The sequence below is a fragment of the Neomonachus schauinslandi genome, chromosome 5 (genome assembly GCF_002201575.2).
Source record: "Neomonachus schauinslandi chromosome 5, ASM220157v2, whole genome shotgun sequence".
In the NCBI taxonomy this organism is placed as follows: Eukaryota; Metazoa; Chordata; class Mammalia; order Carnivora; family Phocidae; genus Neomonachus; species Neomonachus schauinslandi.
The window spans coordinates 139,577,322-139,596,553 of NC_058407.1; positions in this window are offsets into that span (position 1 = coordinate 139,577,322).

Sequence of the window (19,232 nt, forward strand, 5' to 3'; positions counted from 1 at the left end):
TGCCGCCGCTTTATATCCGGCCTTCCGCATCCGGGAGAAGCCCCGCAGACTCCAAGCGGCGGGCACGCTCCTAACTTAAGAGCCCGGATTCAGGCCCAGGGCCTGAGGCGAAGGCTACACTAGCTGGCCGATGTGTTGGCAGCTTCCACGCTGCAGACGGTGCTGAACCGGGCTGGCTGCCCTGGGGGATGATTTTCGTAGTAGTATTGCGGGTAAGGTGGCCGGGCGGCGACGCCATGTTCTACAGAACCCGGGACGGGCTCAACGTGGCAGGGCAGAAACGTCACAAACACCCTTAATTTTTCACCCCATGCAGAGTGTCTCCCGTGACCATTTTAATGACTATTTTTTAAGCCGGAGAACTAGCTGTGCTGTCTCAAAACAGAGCTGAAAGTAGCTGGGCACAGAGCCTGCCGCCGGCCAGCCGACCTTGGGCTCGCCCTTGGCGGTACCGGTCATCTCGGGGTTCTGGCACCTTCACCGGGACCCAGTGGGCGAAAGTCCCAGAATCCGGCGGCCGTGCCTTTGAGTTTGGGGCTCTGTATTGGCTATTTCCAAATTTCCTTTTTAATCTGCCGGCTCTCGGGAGCTGGAACTGGAAGGCCCGCTGGTTCGTGTGGGAACACTGGCCCGCTGGCCGCGCCCGGGGCCTTGTTGGAACCCTGCCTTCTGGAACCTGGGCACCTGCGGAGCCCGCTTCCGTGAGCGGAACCCTTCCGAGTGACCCAGGAGACCCTGTTGAAGCCTAGTCGTTCTGCACCCGAGCTGGTGGTTTCTTAAAACCCACCTTGTCCTGTGAGATCCTCTTACCAATGATGATCCTTCCCTGTATTTACCCAACGTTTTGTGCTGAATTCAGTATGTGAATCAGCACATTTGATTTGATCTCGTGACAATCTCATGGATGAGTGTTCACTCTTTTTTATGGGAAGAACAGCGAATTCCCTTACATATCCACAGTCCAGTTTTCAGTATCAGGAAAATAAGACTGAATACAATAATCTGCAGACTTCATTGAAGTGTCACTTGCTCCAATAAATCCTTCATAGTAAAAAATTCAAAATCGTGCATCCATTGCATTCAGTTGTCATGTCTTTTTTGGACGTCTATAATCTGGAACAGTTCATAATTCTTTGCAATTCATGACATTGCCATTTTTGGAGAATATGGGCCATTTATTTTGTAGAATGTCCCTCAAGTTGGGTCTGTCTGATGTTTCATCCTGTTTAGACTCAGGTTCCACACTTTGGGCAGGAGAGATCACGGAAGTGATTGTGTTCACTGCATAGCATGAAGAGGTACATTCCAGAGTTTGTGTGTTTATGAAGGGTGGTCAGTGTGGTTTCTCTGCTGTACAGTTAGAGTTACTGTGGCATCATTACTTCTTGGAGAACAGAGCTGGGAAATGGACGGCCTGTGTACATCCAAGAGTTTACACTGTCTAATTCCAACCCAATCTTGCAGGGTTCATTCTTTCTTCTCCCACTCAGTATTTGTAACTCCGTTTTCCAACCCGGAGGTACTTGGTTTCTTTTATTTATGTGCTCAATTTGCTAGAATTCCAAAAAGTAGCTTCAGAATTTTTCATCTATATGGGGGGGGCGGGGTAGGGTGAAGCCTACCAATTCCAATTGGAATTAAATATTTGTTTATAGAGTTCTTTTTGTCTTTAGGCTGGGGGCATATGTCCTAAATACTATATTTAAAAGTTACTTGAGTTACTGCTTTTATTTTTTCTCACCTTTGAGTGTGTTTATGTTACTCCCTTGAAAGAATGCTTTGGGGCGCCTGGGTGGCTCAGTAGTTAAGCAACTGCCTTCGGCTCAGGTCATGGTCCCAGGGTCCTGGGATCGAGTCCCACATCGGGCTCCCTGCTCCACGGGAAGCCTGCTTCTCCCTCTCCCACTCCCCCTTGCTTGTGTTCACTCTCTCACTGTGTCTCTCTCTGTCAAATAAATAAAATCTTTAAAAAAAAAAAAGAAAGAAAGAAAGAATGCTTTGGTTCATTTGTTTCTGTTTGTATTAAATTTGGGGATTTTTGGGGCGCCTGGGTGGCTCAGTCCTTAGGCGTCTGCCTTCGGCTCAGGTCGTAGTCCCAGGGTCCTGGGATCGAGCCCCGCATCGGGCTCCCTGCTCCGCAGGAGGCCTGCTTCTCCCTCTTCCACTCCCCCTGCTTGTGTTCCCTCTCTCGCTATCTCTCTCTGTCAAATAAATAAATAAAATCTTTAAAATAAATAAATAAATAAACGAATGAATAAATTTGGGGATTTTTTTTCTCCCATCCTTGGAAGATTTTATTTTATTTTTTCAAATATGTAAAACGATAACATAGTTCCAAAAGTCAGGTCTGCACAAAAAGGTCTATTCAGAGAAATGGCTTCTCCCTCATTCCCTCTCTCTGTTCAATTCCTGCCAGCTACCTTCTAAAATCAATCTCAGTCCTCTCTGGGTTTTCTTTCCTAGGTTTCTCTATACTCAAGTGAGGAGGCAAATGTTTATTTTCTTAATTCCCCTTCTTTTGAACACAAAGGTAGCACGTTATAGATACTCCTTCACACTTCCCTTTTTACACTTAGCAACAGAGCCTAGAAATCATTCCACATCAGTTCAGAGATACGTGGATGGACTTTTCATTCAACCACTCTTCTATGTATGAACATCCAAATTGTTTCCAATATTTTATAATCACCAACCAAGCTGCCATGAGTAACCAGGTCAGAGGCATTTTCATATTGTTGAGGGTGTACCTTTAAGGTAAACTAGAATTACGATTGCTAAGACAAGTGGGGCGCCTGGGTGGCTCAGTGAGTTGGGCATGCCACTCTTGATTTTGGCTCAGTTCCTGATTTCAGGGTCATGCCCCCGGGTAGGCTCCCCCCAACACACACCAGCAGGGAGTCTGCTTCTCTCCCTGTCCCTCTGCCCACCTCCTGCCCACACACGCAGTCTCTCTCTCTCTCCCTCTCTCACTCGGTCAGTGCGAGGAACAGCAGGTGAGTGGACCTGTGTGGTAAAATAAATAAATATATCTTTAAAAAAAAAAAGAAAAAAAGGTAAAGACACATAGATTCCTCCCAGAAGCAAAATATGAGAAGGCCTGCTCTCCCACAGCCTTGCCAACAAAATGGGTTGCTGTAATTTCCAATTTCTGCTAAGCTGATGTGAGAAACAGTATTTTAGTGTAGTGGTAAAATGTACATAATATAAAATATACCATTTTAACCATTAGTGTCCAGTTCAGTAGCTTTAAGTCTACTCACAGTGTTTTGCAGCCATCACCACCATCCGTTTCTAGAACTTTTTCATCATCTGAACTGAAGCGCTGTCCCTGTTAACAATAACTCCTTTCTTCCTCCTTCCCCCAGCCCCAGTAACCTCTATTCTATTTTCTGTCCCTATAAATATGCCTGTTCTAGGTACCCCATGCATGGAATCACACAATATTTCTCCTTTTGTGTCTGGCTTATTGCACTTAGCATCATGTTTTCAAGGTTTATCCACGTTGTAGCAGGTGTCTGAATCTTATTCTTTTTCATGGCCGAACGTATTCCATTGAGTGGGTAGACCACACTGTATTCATCCATTCATTCATTGACGGACATTTGGGTTTCCACACTTTGTCTATTGTGAATAATGCTGCTATGAATGTTGGTATACAACTTTTTGTGTGCACATATGTTTTTATTTCTCAGATGTGCACCTAGGATTAGGTGACCCAGCAATACCCATTTAAGCTTTTTGAGGAACTGCCACACTGTTTTCCACTGGGGCTGCACCATTTCCCATCCCCACGAGCAGTGGACAAAGGAGGGTTCCAATGTTGCACATCCTCACCAACACTTGTTATCTGCCTTTTTGATTCCAGCCATGCTAGTGGGTGTGAAGTGCTATGTCATTGTAGCTTTGCATTTGTAGATTTGCATTTCTCTGAGGACTCAGAGCCTCTTTTCATGTGCTTTTTGTTCATTTGAATATCTTCCTTGGAGAAATGTCCAAGTCCTTTGTTCATTTTTTTAAATTGGTTTTTTGGTTTGGTTTGGTTTTGGTTTTGGTTTTGCTATTTGGTTACAAAACTTCTTTATATACTATGGGTATTAATTCCTTATCAGATTTCTGATCTGTGACTATTTCCTCCCATGTTGTGGGTTGTTTCTCCTGTTTTGCTAGTATCCTTTCGTGCACGAAGGTTTTTAATTTTAATGGAGCCCGATGAGGGAAGACCTGCCACAGGCCGCCGGGACAGCCTTCTCTGCCGCACGCGGCAGGCTTTGTGCAGCATGCCCTGGCCCAGGTCAGTACTGTCCCCTCGCCACTCCTTCTTTCTTGGAATGGACGTTCTCTAAGATTTGGGAGTTTCCACAGCTTTAAAAACAGTAATTTGGGGCACCTGGGTGGCTCATAGGTTGAGCATCTGGCTCTTGGTTCCAGTTCAGGTTGTGATCTTGGGGTCCCGGGGTTGAGCCCTGCATGGGTGTCCATGCTCAGCTGGGGAGTCTGCTAGAGGATTCTTTCTCTTCCTTTCCCTCTGCCCCTCCCCCTGCTCAAGTGCACACACACACACGCTCTCAAATAAATCTTTAAAAAAAATTAAAAATTTAAAAATTTAAAAAATCAAAGCAATAACTTTAGGGGCGCCTGGCTGGCTCAGTTGGAAGAGCATGAACCTCTTGATCTCCAGGTAGTGAGTTTGAGTCCCATGTTGGGTAGAGATTACTAAAAAATATAAACTTAAATAAAATGAAATAAAAGCAGTAACTTTATTTTCTTCGGATTGTTTTATGAAAATTCAGGTAAATTATGACTACCAGGCTTGGCACTTTTGTATTTAAAAATACTGGGGAAAAATCGGGGCGCCTGGGTGGCTCAGTCGTTAAGCGTCTGCCTTCGGCTCAGGTCATGATTCCAGGTCCTGGGATCGAGCCCTGCATCGGGCTCCCCGCTCCGCGGGAGGCCTGCTTCTCCCTCTCCCACTCCCACTGCTGTGTTCCCTCTCTCGCTGTATCTCTCTGTCAAAATAAATAAAATCTTTAAAAAAAAAAAAAAATACTGGGGAAAAAAACAAGAAACGCTGAAAGGTAAAAGATCAACCAAATCCCATCACTTAAAAATTATTATTATTTTTTAAGATTTTATTTATTTACTTGAGATAGAGAGGAGAGACAGTGAGAGAGTACAAGTGGGGAGGAGAGGGAGAAGCGGGCTCCCCGCAGAGCAAGGAGCTTGATGTGGGGCTCCATCCCAGGACCCCGGAATCCTGACCCGAGCTGAAGGCAGACGCTTAACTGACTGAGCCACCCAGGTGCCCCCATCACTTAAAAATTATAAAATCCAGGGCACCTGGGTGGCTCTGTCGTTAAGCGTCTGCCTTTGGCTCAGGTCATGAGCAACACCTTAGCCCCACATTGCAGAGCCCCCAGTGCCATGAGGGAGCTGCTTGCTGGGGGAGCCGCAGAGTCGCCTGCAGACTGAAGGTCCAGCTGAGACAGGCTTGCAAGTGCAGTGTCGGCACAATTTCTAATACAAAAAGATGGGGAAAACCTAAGTGCTTCTGTAGAGTCAGCCCTGACACTTGGGTTTGGTTTGGTAATGCAGGTGCCTAACTTAAGCTTTGATTGCCACAGCATCCATTTCAAAGTGGCATCCCTTGGGGAAAAAAAAAAAAGCTGGTTATTTCAAACACATTTCCAGCTGCACTAATGAGCCAGGCCACCTCCCCCAACCAAGGTTCCTTTATCTTAGAGAGTTTGGTTGATCTCAATAACTGACCACTTGGGCCACTTGTCCATCCCCCTTGCCCCCCAGCTGTAAATTCCTGCTCTTACGTTTTAAATTCAGCAATAAGTTTGTGAAACCCTAGGCCTGCACCCTGGACCCCAACAAAAGCAGGTCCCCGGGCCTGTGAGCCTACCCTTCCGAGCTCGGGCTCCCCCCCCCGACCCAGAGACCTCACTGCGTGACCCCAGGTGTGTTATATAATTTCCTCGTCCTGAAGTAATAAGCCTTTTTTTCCCCCACAGATTCCTGATGGTTATTGCTGAAGGTCATCTTGCAATCATAATAAGAACCACAAGGGCTGGTCCAGCCACAACACTGGTATTGATAAGCTCTGCACAAAGCAACTGGCGAAGTTGGCAGGATTGCATGATTGCCCTTGCAATTAACTGAGGGGAATGTCTTCACCTGCAGCGTGCTTCCTAACAGCCTAACTCACTCAGGTGGGTAGCACCATCTGGAAAACTAGCACCACTCACAGGCAGCTGTTCATGTTGTTTTGTGCTTTTGCAAATTGCCTCTGTCCTGTGTTGCCTGCAGAATCCAACCCCAAAAGGGCACAGCTGCCGTAATTATCCAATGATCTCCCCAGAGCAGCGTGATCAAGGCCATGTGGTCTACCGAGATGATTAGACCACGAATTATAAAGCCTTAATTGACTGTTAATGTGTGTGAGGATGCTCCACATCTCAAGGCCAAGGAGAGCTAAGCAGGGTGGGTTGGATCTCGAGGCTAGTGGCCTTGCCCAAGGGGAGGCTAGGGCTGAAAGAGCGAGGAAGAGATTCTCACTGGTGAGCTGGACGCAACACATATGCTGGCGACTACAGTCAGTGGGCCGTGCCCTGACTCCACATCCTTACCCAGAAGAGTCACATACCTTGCAACTGGAAACCAAAGCTGGCACCAGAGGGAAAGTACGACAAAGGCCATGGTCTCTGGGCCATCACCTCACTCACTGCTGTCGTTCTTCATCCCCTGACATGGATCCTATTCCTGGTGTGATATTGCTAAATAATTAACAGACAAGTATAAATGTCCTGAAAAGCTGGTGCCTGCACTTCCGAAGAAGCCTGAGGAGGTGTACCCGCTCCTTGAGCAACGCAAACCCCTAGAAGCTTCTGGACATTACTCAGTGCCATACATACCAACATGCTAAGACTCATATACCACTCCAGAGGCCCGGGGCTTTTCCCAAAGGCCCTGCACATAGCACGCAGGTGCAGACCTACCCTAACTCCAGGGAGGTCTCGTGGGACACCCTGGAAAGGAAAGCGGCCCCCTGCAAAGAGGGCTCATAGTGACATCATCCAAAATTTTCTGGCGTCCCTGCCACCAAGGGAAAAGCTGACAGGGCTATCAAGGTCTCTAGTGAGAGGGCAGAGGGAAAAGGGGAGGCAAAGGCCCCCAGAGCCACAAATACTCATACCATCTCTTCACTTGGATATTTATTGCCTGGCGCCGTGCCCATACCGCGATCACGGCCAAGGCTCACAGGGAACAGCAAACATTAAGATGAGGCCCATCTCCTGTGCACATTTGGCACGGTCCAATGGGCTGATCATTTCTGTGATCATAGTGACCCAAATGACCCTCTATTTCCAACCCTCAAGAGGCCCCATTTGACCCTGAGTCCAGAGAATTATTCTTCACAGGGCATTCCCCTTAATTATAGGATGACATTGCTACATTTTAATTGGGAAAAATTGCACTATGAGGAAATGTTATGTTCCTAGGAATTAAGAGATATATTCATAAGTTTGACAATCTAAAAGATTCTGTGTAGCATTTCACAAAAAATTGCATACTTCTTAGTTTGCACTAGAAATTAATGCATGTCATTAATACATTAATATATGTCATTTAATTAATATATGTCATTTAAACTGTTAGAGGGGCGCCCAGGTGGCTCAGTCATTAAGCGTCTGCCTTCGGCTGAGGTCATGATCCCAGGGTCCTGGGATCGAGCCCTGCATCAGGGTCCCTGCTCAGCGGGAAGCCTGCTTCTCCCTCTCCCACTCCCCCTGCTTGTGTTCCCTCTCTGGCTGTGTCTCTCTGTCAAATAAATAAATAAAATCTTTAAAAAAAATAAACTATTAGAAATAATAAGGAGGGGCGCCTGGGTGGCTCAGTCGTTAAGCGTCTGCCTTCGGCTCAGGTCATGATCCCAGGGTCCTGGGATCGAGCCCCGCATTGGGCTCCCTGCTCAGCCAGGAGCCTGCTTCTCCCTCTTCCACTCCCCCTGCTTGTGTTTCCTCTCTAGCTGTCTCTCTCTCTGTGTCAAATAAATAAATCTTTAAAAAAAAAAAAAAGAAATAATAAGGAAAAAGAAAGTAATTTTGTCCTATTTTTAAGTAATCTCTACATCCACCGTGGGGCTCAAACTCACAACCCCGAGACCAAGCCTCCACCGACTGAGCCAGCCAGGTGTCCCCAAAGTAATTTTGTCCTAAAGTAAAGCTGATGATTTCAGAATGAGAAAGAGGAAAATAAAGAACAAACTATGCACATAGAAAGTTGAGAAGAGAAAGAGAAATTGGGGGCCAGGGGATCTTGTATGGTCAAGTTGGCTAAAAATGGAATGGCTATTTTAAGGGTTTTAAAAATAGGCTTGGGGCGCCTGGCTGGCTAAGTCCCCGGAGACTACCACTCTTGATCTCCAGGTTGGGTGTAGAGATTACTTAAAAAAAAAAAAAATTTTTTTTAAGATTTTATTTATTTATTTGAGAGAGAGCATGAGCAGAGAGTGGGAGAAGCAGACTCCCTGCTGAACAGAGAGCCCAGTGCAGGGCTCGATCCCAGGACCCTGAGATCATGACCTGAGCCGAAGGCATATGCTTAACTGACTGAGCCACCCAGGAACCCCCCATTTTTTTTTTAAAGATTTTATTTATTTATTTAACAGAGAGAGACACAGTGAGAGAGAGGGAACTCAAGCAGGGGGAGTGGGAGAGGGAGAAGCAGACTCCCCGTTGAGCAGGGAGCCCGATGCGGGGCTCGATCCCAGGACCCTGGGACCATGACCGGAGCCGAAGGCAGACACTTAACCTACTGAGCCACCCAGGCATCCCCCCAGTTTTTTTAATCTTTAAAAATAGGCTTTAGTAGTGATAGTATACTAATCTAAAACTAAAACTTAGGGACACCTGGGTGGCTACTTCTGCCCCTCCCCACTCCCCCCTTCTCCCCTGCTCATGATCTCTCTTACACTCTCTCTCAAATAAATAAATAAAATCATAAAATAAAAAAATTAAACTAAAACTTAATTCTTTCATATGCTCAAAGGACAAAATTTTCTTGAACTATTGATCTGCTCCTGAAAAGAGATTATCAGGGTTTTCTTTACCTTTTAAGTAATCTGCCTAGAAAACCAAGATCCTGTGTTTTATCAAAATAATTTCCTGTGCTTCCTCTTATCTGTATCATCAAGTCTTTGATTACTTGAGTAAACTGGGTCTTCTCCATATTAAAAGACCTAGGTTTTGCTCAGATCTATGTCACCTATATTCACCTTTGAAATCTTTTTGTTACTTTGGTTAAAGGGTAAGTATTATTTCATAATTTGTGATCCTATTTAGTCAAGTGCCCAAACCTTTTGATATTTTTGACAAACTTCCCAAAATCAAATTCTTTTTTTTTTTAAAGATTTTATTTATTTTAGAGAGAGAAAGAGATCACAAGTGGGAGAGGCAGAGGGAGAGAGAGAGAGAATCTTAAGCAGACTCCACGCTGAGTGTGGAGCCCAACACAGGGGTCTGTCTCTGAGACCACGACCTGAGCTGAGATCAAGTCAGATGCTTAACCAACTGCACCCAGGCACCCCCCAAAATAAAATTCTAAATGAAGTCTTTTGACCTGGAAATAATTTTGGGATTTTTTCAAGAATGTTTATGGAACATCTTGAAAGATTTATTTTCTGTCCTTTTAAGAAGAGAGACATTAAACTAATTAGTCTTATTTGATATGTGACATTACATGGGAAGCATTTCAAATAAGAAATAGTGCTGTAAATTCTTTATTAATATCCTTTTTTAAAAATATTTTATTTATTTATTTGACAGAAAGGGACACAGGGAGAGAGGGAACACAAGCAGGGGGAGTGAGAGAGGGAGAAGCAGGCTTCCCGCCGAGCAGGGAGCCTGATGCGGGGCTCGATCTCAGGACCCTGGAATCATGACCTGAGCCGAAGGCAGACACTTAATGACTGAGCCACCCAGGCGCCCCTCTTTATTAATATTCTAATATAGATATGTTATTAATATAAGTGTTCCAGAAACTATATGAAACTCCTAAAAGTCTGATATATAATATTATCAGCCATTATTCCAGTTATCATCTTAAAATGTTGTGTCACCAAAATAATCAAATTTCCTTGTCAATTGCCTTGTAATGAACTCTCATCAGATCTTTAACCGTGGCCATTTTTAAGTCTTTTGTCACATACAGACAGTTATTGTAGGACTGATGCTTTTGCAAAACTGTTTCATCTTCAGAAAAATTCCTGGAAAGGACTGATAGGCACTCTAGAATACGGGTTTCTGAGAATTCAGATCACATCACTCAACTGCGAAAGAATTTACACAACTGTAAAGAAAACCTGATTCATAAAACTGTCAACAAAAGATCAAGATCAACAAGAATTAATTTCAGGGGACTGACGGAACTGATAGGGATGATTATAAATTTTTATGACTTTTGTTTGAAACATTGCTGGTTCTTTAATCTTTTGTTTTCCAGATTTAAGGAAACTTTCTCTTACACTAGCTATGACCTATAGCAATTTGTAAAGTCTACCTTTGTAAACAAAGATGAAACAATTACTTTTTCTCCCTACCTGATCCCCCCAGAATTTGGAAACTCCAAGTATTCTTACATTTTCACAGCAACATATTCATTTGTGTAAGTTCCATAAGAATCTGTTCCCCTTGTAACAGGACACTATTGGAAACACTGGTCATATTACCAAAGCTTTGACTAGAATGTCATATTTGAGAAAGATGTGAGTAGACTCAGATACGACCAGACAACTTTAAGGAAATAAGGTTGGTCTTACAGAGCCAATAAAGCCCCTTGGAAAAATCAGCCTGATAACCTTGCTAATGGGTTCCCAGCAGCCTTATCATGTGAGTAAGGAAGGTCGCCTCCAGACAGGCCCAGGAACCTCAAGAAGGGAGGAGTTCACTGAAATCTAAAGGTATTCCAGGTGAAGTCTGACAGGAAGTTCTTGGCTTGGCTTCTTAGCCTGAAAGGCTTTTCCAAGTTCAATGTGAGATTCCTTATGAAAGGTTCCAGCAAAGCCGACTTAAAAGAGCCTCAGTGGTCAGTCACTCTTCTTGCTGCATGTAGGTAAATAATCAAGGCAAGTTTATGGAAACTAGACTGAATTCGAAAACAAAACGGTCTTGCTATGGTTATCTTTGATAAAATCGGGGTGATTGCAGAGGGAACAGTATGTTTCAGTTAATACGCCTTTACGGATCTATTCTAATGCTGGTAATTATCTTTGGGGTTTTGTCTTCACCTAGACTAGATCCTCAATTCTTCCACTTTCCTCCAGTATTTGGCTGCAACCCTCCAAACTTTTAGCATTTCCAGTTTTTCTCCCACCCTCTGACTTGGAATCCTTGAGAACTAAAACTGCCCTTTTCCCCAGCCACGCAAGCTAACGTGGGACAGCTTGATCCAGACTTCGGAGAAACCACCCCAACAGTTCACGTATGAACAGTGTTCACGCCTGTTGCCTGTGGGCCCCTCAGAAGGATCACCAGAGACGTTCAAACTGCAAGCCAGGAAAATCTGCCAGATTGCCACTGCCTGCCCTCCCTCCTTATGAAGACATTTCGAGCCCTTGCTGTGAAGACCTAGAAGTCTCCTCCATTGGCTGCCCTCAGGGCTCAGTCTGCGCCAGTCATTCATCTTTGTTGTACCGTGTCACATCATTGCAAGAAGTAGGCTGAGTATAGTACAATGAGGTATTCTGAGAGAGGGGCCACATTCATATAACTTTAAAAAAAATATATTTATTTGAGAGAGAGCGAGCACAAGCATGAGTGGGGGAGGGGCAGAGGGAGAGGGAGAAGCAGACTCCCCGATGAGCAGGGAGCCGGATTCAGGATCCCAGGGATCACAAACTGAACCAAAGGCAGACGCTTAACTGCTGAGCCACCCAGGCGCCCCTCACATAACTTTTATTATGGTTTATTGTTCTGTTATGTATAATTTATATATTATAATACAGTATATTACTACTATTGCTATAACTGTTCTATAATTGTTCTATTTTATTATTAGTTCCTGTTAATCTCTTTGCCTGATTTATAGATTAAATCTTATCCGAGGTATATACATATAGGAAAAGCATAATATATGTAGGGCTGGGTACTATCTACAGTTTCAGGCATCCACTGGAGGCCTTGGAGTGTGTCCCTGTGGATAAGTTGGGGGGGGGACTACTGTAGGCTTAACTTGGGGAGTCCACCTGCATCACCACCTTCTGAAATGAGACATAACCTTTAATTGAACTGACCTTCTCTCAGGACTCAGAACTGGTTCGATGAGATATGGAACAATTTACCAGCTCAGGACAGGTTCAAACCTGCTCACACTATGTAGAGGCCACTTTCAGGCGACCAGCTTGAGCAGTGGAGGCCTGAATAAGGCCCACAGTGACCCCCATTTCCCTGGCTGACTGCAAACAGGTCCATTAGGAAGCCCACTTCACAATACCCATAAGCCCTAGCTGAACAATGGGCTGCTTACTCCCAGACACAGGTACCCCAAAAGGAAAATTCCATACGTTCCCATACCTCCTCACCTTCCCCTTTATCTACAGCCCCCACCATCCCCTCCACAGACAGCCTTTCCTCTGCTGTCCTGCCCTCCTCTGCTTCCCTGCGGTTTATTCTATCAACTTCTATCTCCATTGTTCTGCCTCCGGTGAATCCTTTACCGCCTGAGTGGCCGGCCCCCGCCTGGGTCACCCCACACACTAAATGGCCCAAGATGTTAAAATATCTGGTAGTATTACCCAAATACCTGCACAGATCGCCTGAGCTGGCCCCCCCTTCAAGTTTGGGACAATGGCTACAGACTACATTCCAGACTACTGCCTGTGTAATTTTTATAGGATTTGCTACCATAATCCTATGTGGAAGTGCACTTTCTGTGTTACAACGTGCCCAACCCTGCCTGCAGCGTGTTAGCTAGCCCCATAGAGTCCTGGCGGACTTGGGGCGGATCGGAATGCGGATCGGAGTGTGGATCGGAGTGTAAGCCCTCACGGGCTTTTCCCTTTGTGGTGATGCAGGTGCCCAGCTTAAACTTTGATTGCTGAGGCATCCCTTTCCAAGAGGTGCCGACTTCAAAGGCCATCTCAAATAAACGTGTTGCCGGCCACGCTAGAAAACGCCAGTTCGGGCCCCACACTTGGGCTTCTGTTTCAGAGTTTGGCTTCAATAACTGACCATGTGGGCTGCCTGTCCACCCCCCACCCGGCTTTAAATTCCTGCTTTTATGTTTTAAATTCAGCAGTAGAGTGAGTCTGCAAAATCCTCGGACTCCTGATCCCAATAAAAGCAGAACCCCAGGCCTGTCTATGAGTGCCCTCTCTCTCTCTATCTCTCTCCCCCAGCCTGGCCCTCCCCCTCTCCCTGTCCCTCCCTCTCCCCAGCTACCTGACTGTGTGGCTCCAGGTGCACTGTGGAAACTCCAGGTCTAGTAAGTAATAAACCGTTTTCTTCCTTAAAATTTCCTGATGGTCATTGCTAAGGGGCAAGTCAATCACTGCCCTCCCAAGCCCAGAGTCACCTCCTCCAGGAAGTCTCCCAGGACTGAAGGCTCCAGGCTGCAAGCTCCCAGGGGAAGGGTCTTTAGCTAAAAACATTGGCTCCAGGGATTATAATGAGTACTGGGCAGGGGATGCAGACTGTGGGACAGGAATTGGACACAGGGGCCGGACCTGAAGCCAGGTTTACACAACGAGCTCAGAGAACTCTTCAAATGGCCAGTATTAATGCCATCTCCAGCACCAGCCAGCCCTGCTGTCAGGGGCTTCACCTGGGCTCCTTCTCTTGCAGCCATGTTGGATAGCCTGCCCAGGAGGTAGCTCTCTCACTCTCTCCCTCACTCGCACATGGAGTTCTTAGTTGTCTCACACACTAGGAACATTACAGCTGCCTTTTTTTTTTTTCGTACTTAAGACTATTTATTATTATTATTTTTTAAGATTTTATTTATTTGACAGAGAGAGACACAGTGAGAGAGGGAACACAAGCAGGGGGAGTGGGAGAGGGAGAAGCAGGTTTCCTGCAGAGCAGGGAGCCTGATGTGGGACTCGATCCCAGGACCCTGGGATCCCGACCTGAGGCGAAGGCAGATGCTTAACGACTGAGCCACCCAGGCACCCCTATTTATTATTATTATTATTTTTTAAAGATTTTATTTATTTATTTGACAGAGATACATAGCCAGAGAGGGAACACAAGCAGGGGGAGTGGGAGAGGGAGAAGCAGGCCTCCCGCGGAGCAGGGAGCCTGATGCGGGGCTTGATCTCAGGACCCTGGAATCATGACCTGAGCCGAAGGCAGACGCTTAACGACTGAGCCACCCAGGCGCCCCCTATTTATTATTTTTTAAAGATTTTATTTATTTATTTGACACAGAGAGAGAGACCGCTAGAGAGGGAACACAAGCAGGGAGAGGGAGAAGCAGGCTCCTGGCCAAGCAGGGAGCTGGATGCGGGGCTCGATCCTAGGACCCTGGGATCATGACCTGAGCCGAAGGCAGACACTTAACGACTGAGCCACCCAGGAGCCCCTCCAACTGCTTTTATTTCAGAGCACGTGAAAGAGAAATGAAATGAAATGAAATCAGGACCGTCTGGACCTCAAACAGTCACGTGGGTTCAGCAAAACCCCTGCTTTTCTAAGAAGCTACAGGAGGAAAAAAAAAAAAAAAAAGAAGCTACAGGGGGTCGGATGAGATCGGGGGGGTTCGGGGGGGGGGGAGGGGCCAGGAAATGCCACTCTCAAGTCCATTTCCAGGTCTGCCCCAGCCAGAGTCTGAGGGAGCCTGTGGGGAGAGAACGTGGCCCCCTTCTCAAGGTGAGGGTAGGTGGCCTGGCAGAAGACCAGGGAGGGGAGCCGCTCCATCAAGATGCAGGGTCCCCCAGGGGATCTGTTGTCAGGTTGGGACAGCCGGCTTCCCGCAGGGAATGAACAGGGTCTCTGCAGGGAGGGAGGTGGAGTCTGGAGAGGGGTGCTCAGCCAAGGGAGGCCTAGGTTGAATAGGGAAGGGGTGAGGGGACACAAGGGTGAGGACTGGGGTCAGCTGGGACATCCTGGCCTTGCAGTGTGGGCCTTGGAATTGGCTGGTTGCGGCGGGGAAGTTGGGCAGTGAATGTCAGCAGGTTGAGGGCCTGAGCTGCTCCTTTCTGCACCCAGGCCCCCACCCCACCCTGCCCCACCATCACCTGCTAGCAGACTGATGTAGTTTTGGAATATAGGTGAGGTTGATGGGGTGAGGCCCAGAGCCAACAGCCAAGAAAGAATTCTTCAGATGTCTTTGGTGCAAAACGGTGTTTTATTAAAGCACAGGGACAGGATCTGTGGGCAGAAAGAGCTGCTGCCCCGGGGTTGTGAGGGGTGACTGATCATATACTTGGGAGTTGGGGGATGTAAGAAAAAGGGAGGTTTTCAAAAGAACTTCTCTGCTAAAGAGGACCTACAAGATACTAGAGGCCTGGACATTGTCAAGTTAAGGTGATTTTTCCCTCTAGCAAGGCGTATTAACATCAAGACAGTTGAGAGTTTCCTTCTGTAAATCAGGTTACTGATAAGAATGCTTTTTTCTTGTAAATCACTGAGACATTTGTAAACTGAGGGAGACTCATGTCTTGGCTGAACTGTAATCTTTGTAAGTTAACCATTGGTTTTTCCTTCCCTTAGCTTTAGGGCAGCCCCGAGTGCCTGAGGAATGTCACATGTGTCTCACCTGGGAGTGGGGGACGGGGTTTGCAGGGTGTCCGCTTGTACTTTGTCCTCAAGAGCATCCACTTAAGGCTGCCTCCCCCGAGTCCTGCTGGGAGCGGTAAAATGGGAGAGGGGTGTCAGGATTATGAGCATCTAGATGAAACTGCCTAGGGAACAGGAAGAGAGGGGGCAGGGGGCCACTGGTGGGTGTCCCCAGACGACCCAGGGAGCAGAGGAGAGGGGCCCAGGGGGGCAGCCACTGGAGTTTCTCAGAGGCCAGTTTCCCCAGAATGTCCGGGAACAGGAAGCTGGCCCCTGGAGAAGCGGTCACCATCCCTAGGCAGGACAAGCAGACCTCCCTCTTCCCTCTGCCACCTCCCCACCCCCCCCCGGGGGGGGGGGGGGGTGCCAGGAGAACAGGATGTGGGGTGGATAGAGAGCAGCCTATGGTGGCTCCTGGTGTATTCGGGCCTGGGGGCAGTGAGGGCCCCCCCATGCCTGGTCCCCCAGCAAAGAGTCCTGAGGGGGATGTGAACACCCCCAGGCCTGCAGAGGTGACTCCTAAGCCAGAGGCCAGGCGGGTCATGGGACCTCCGCAGACCCCCGCAGAGAATGGGCCTGAGGCAGCCGCACAGGCTCCAGGACCCTCAGCACCCAGTCTCTTGTACAGGTGAACCCTTCAGGCTGTAAGGCTGACGCCTGTCCTTGGCCTTTGGGGACCATCCCGAGGTCTGGGAGCTGGAGTATGTAGGAAGGAAGACAGTGTGGGGTGTCCTCCCTACAGGGCTGAGCTCTGACACGTTGGGGTGATGGCAGCAGGAGGAGGGCCCAAGGTGGCTGTCACCATGCTGAGACCCGAGTTCCCCTCACACTCAGCCAGGCCTGGCCACACCCAGCCACCAGCTCTGGGACGGGAACCAGGACCCTGGTCATTTCCCCCTGTTGACCAGGCGCCCCCAGGATGACTAAAGGCCCCAGGGATCTGTGGGGAGGGGCACCACTTCCCCCCGGGCTGGAGACCCCCCCCCCAACCCCCGGGATGGGGCATTCACAGCGACAGGCCAGGCATTCTCAGGTGACCCAAGGGACCCCTCGGCTTCCAACCCCTGCTGGGGGTCCCAGGCGTGGCCAGAGCCGTGCTGGGGGAGTCCGAGGGCAACGCCACCAGAGCCTCTGCTGCATGCCCAGCTCACCCTGTGAGGGTTTCCACCAGCCTTGGGGTGGAGGGTGCGGTCCCTGGGCCCTGCGGGAAGTAGGGTTCAAAGTGGCCAAGTCACCACCTCGGGGCCACCACCTGGTCACTGAAGAGGGTGGAGCAGGGCCAGCATCTGCCTTGGAGCCCGTTCTTCCCACTGAGCTCGGTGGGGCAGGCTCTCTCAGGGGTCCCTGTCTTTTCTCTGGCTCCTGCCCCAGTCAGCGTAGGACTCTGAGCCCCACAGTCCCCTCCCAGTCTCCATCCTGTGGGGTCAGCCTGGGGTCACTGTGCCCCCGCCACAGGGTCTGCAGTGCGGCCCACTGTGTGTCTCCTGCCGCGGGTATCACTGTTGCAGAGACCACCAGCCCATGGAGTAGGTTGGAGCAGTCCTGGGATTAGCACTGGCCCCAGGCTGGCTGGGGTAGGGTGGAGTGCACATGACTTACAGGGGGGACACGGGATGGCTTGGGAGAGGTGTAGGTCAGGTCAGGAGAAGATGGGGGACCCCTCCATTGGCCTGAGGCCCAGCAGCCCCTCCCAACTGGCTACCCCACCCTCCTCCCTAGTGAGTCTGGGCCCTGCCTGCCCCCCTTGTCTTGCAGATGAAATGAACAAGAACCATGAAATGTATTGACAGGAACCCTCTCTAAGCTCCCCCTCTAGCCCCCCCACCCCCCACAGAAGGGGAGGGCCCCCTTCCTCAGGAATGGTAATGTTGTGCGGCAGCACGCTATGTGTGTTTGACATTTCGGGTATGAACAAAGTCAACTTTGGGGCAAAAACAAAATCTGCTGAGCACACATTTGTTGGGTGCTCCCTGTGTGTCTAACTCCTTTCCAGAGCTGGGCTCCCACTCCCCAGAGACCCAGCTCCTGAACCACCAGGGAGGCCTGGGGCCTCAGACCCCCAGGGCCCTCCCATGGCCTCCACCGAAACAGGGCCTGAAAAAGGAAAAAGAAGTCTGTTTCTCTTCACGCACCAACACTTCCAACAGCAGATGTATGGGATCTTCCTCACTGAGCAATCATCTAATTCTCTGTGCACGCAAGACAGATTCCTCCAATTTAGCTCAATTCAGACACCAGCAGGCATTCTCCCAGACCCCACAGGGTAAGGACTCAGTCCTACCGGACTCCCCCTGCTTCAGATGCCAATCGCAGACAGTGGGACCCCAGGTTACCCACAAACTTCTGTTCCACTTGCCTGTGGATCAGAGGTTCCCAGAACCCCCTCCTTGGGTTCACTAATTTGTTAGAAGGGCTCCCGGAACCCAGGAAAACAATTCACTTACTGGATGTAACTTGGGAACAGCAGATGGGGGCGATGCACCCGGGGAGAGGTGGGGGAGGGAGAATGTGCTCGCCCCTTCTGGGTGCGCCACCCTCCCAGCAGCTCCGTGTGTTCACCCACCCAAATCATGTGGTTCAAGGGTTTTTACAGAGATTCATTCCGTGGGCATGATCCACCATTATCTCAGTCCCCACCCCCCGCCCAGAGAAGGGTCCCCAGTTTCTTTTTTTTTTTTTTTTAAAAAGATTTTATTTATTTATTTGAGACAGAGAGAATGAGAGAGAGAGAGCACATGAAAGGGGGGAGGGTCAGAGGCAGAAGCAGGCTCCCTGCCGAGCAGGGAGCCCGATGTGGGACTCGATCCAGGGACTCCAGGATCATGACCTGAGCCGAAGGCAGTCGCTTAACCAACTGAGCCACCCAGGCACCCGGGTCCCCAGTTTCTAATGGAGACTTCGCCTTTCTGGTGACTGGCCCTCCTCCGTGAAGCTCTCTAGGAGCCCACCCAGAGCGTGCATGTTAGAACAAAAGACGCTCCTGCCACCTGGGAAATTCCAAGGGATTTAGGAGCCCTACTTCAGGGTCCAAGGTCAAATATTGGAACCAAAGATGCTCCTAGCAACCCTATCACTCAGGAAATTGCAGGGGTTTGGGGAGCTCTGCTTCAGAAACCACAGGCAGAGGGGCGCCTGGGTGGCTCAGTCGTTAAGCTTCTGCCTTCAGCTCAGGTCATGATCCCAGGGTCCTGGGATCGAGCCCTGCATCAGGCTCCCTGCTCTTGGGGGAGCCTGCTTCTCCCTCTCTCACTCCCCCTGCTTGTGTTCCCTCTCTCACTGTGTCTCTCTATCAAATAAATAAATAAAAAATAAAAAAATAAAAAACAAACCACAGGCAGAGACCGAATATCAATTTCTTAGTAGTAAGTAATGTCACAGGGTGTCATACCCCTGGAGCCGCTCAGCGTGGAAAATCAGCCTGTTCACTAAGTGGGGTCCTTGGGGTTTCCATTT